Here is a 1,479-nt window from a genome sequence, read left to right as displayed (position 1 = left end):
CCTGCAAAATACATAGTTTATCTCCCATCTTACAGGATCGTTGGAATTGTTGAGCATTATTAAATTTGATATTACAAGTTAAGGTGTGAGTCCAAGTTTGTGCAAGCGCTAGTTTCACCATCACACGACGTTGGTTTCAATTCGTTGAGCGAGCGGTGCATTGTACCCTTGACAAAATCATTTCATTTCAAAGATCTGAGATTTATGAACAATCAACTCAGTTTATTCATCTGAGTTCATTGCTATCCCAAGTACTGGAGTAACCCACTTTCCCCTGGATAATCACTTTCTGTAATGGTGCCTCAATCATTTTGCAGCTACTTGGGCACCGAAAACAATTGGAAAAACCATGGTACATGCAAACACGTCATACTCGGACAGACCCAAGATCAGCATCTCTCGAGGCCTCATGCAACCCTTAAGCGTCCTTTCAGCGGTCCTCCGCGATTTTCCCTAAAAAAAATATATATTTTTACTTATTTTAATTATTTTTAGTTAATTTTATTTATTTATTTATGGGTTTCAGCCAAGTGGCTGTGGTCATGCTGGAGCACCACCGTAAAAAATATGGAACGCTTCACGGATTTGCGTGTCATCCTTGCGCAGGGGCCATGCTAATCTTCTCTGTATCATTCCAATTTTAGAATATGTACCGCCGTATTACTTATATTTTACTTTTTTTGTGCCCTCACCTCCAAAAATCCAAGTTTTAAATCTGGTCTCGATATTAAAAAGATCGAAAACCACAGTTTTAGAGGATTGAGTTTAGACAACGTGCGGCAATATGAGAGATATTTTTGAAAAGAACAATTAATACGATATTAGAGTTGAAATACGGAGTCAAATAATTTTAAGAGGGCTGGGAATCCTATGAGTCAAGGAAAAACCTTTGCACTGATCATGTTAAAACTAAATGAGTTGAAAGCTATCGTCAGAAGTATTTCTATTCGTTAGATTGATAAAAAACCAAAGTACAAATAACCTCTGACAGAATAATTGGGGTTACTGAATCTACTTCTTCATTGCTGGATGATATAAGTTGTGTAGTAATTGTTGAACGTGATATCTGTTCGGTCAGAGTTTCAACGAAAGATGAGAGTTAAATGCGCTAGACAAGAAAAGAAAAAGAAATCATCCTAGATAAAGCCTGTAGAGAAAATATTTTTTTCGCCTTTTTCAAGCCTAGCCATGCCCATGGGCCCGGTTTCCCGGTTTCTATGGCGTATGTGTTCTCCCCAGCTGGACGGGACGCCACTCCATCGCATCGTTACTCAAGAAACAGGAAGAAAGAGTGAGAGAAAGTTAGGGCGAAAGAGTACAACAGGTGTCGCCCCCCGCCCTGCCGGAGCCTCGTGAAGCTTTAGGTGTTTTCGCTCAATAAACACACACAACAAATCGAAACCGCGATCTTCCGACCGCGAGTCGGCTGCCCTAACCACTGGGCCATTGCGCCTCCACTAGAGAAAATATGGGCCATAA

General features: G+C 40.5%; 1 non-coding gene across 1 annotated transcript; it reads right to left on the bottom strand.

The window, feature by feature from the left end:
• Positions 1-561: 561 nt before the first annotated feature.
• On the bottom strand, positions 562-664 carry LOC128249559 (U6 spliceosomal RNA). The gene has a single exon (XR_008265672.1). It is a non-coding gene; the product is annotated as a U6 spliceosomal RNA (small nuclear RNA).
• Positions 665-1,479: the final 815 nt, after the last annotated feature.

The sequence above is a fragment of the Octopus bimaculoides genome, chromosome 15 (genome assembly GCF_046866305.1).
Source record: "Octopus bimaculoides isolate indiv1 chromosome 15, ASM4686630v1, whole genome shotgun sequence".
NCBI lineage: Eukaryota > Metazoa > Mollusca > Cephalopoda > Octopoda > Octopodidae > Octopus > Octopus bimaculoides.
The sequence above is the reverse complement of the archived record's forward strand: the minus strand, read 5'-3'. Positions and strand labels throughout refer to the sequence as shown.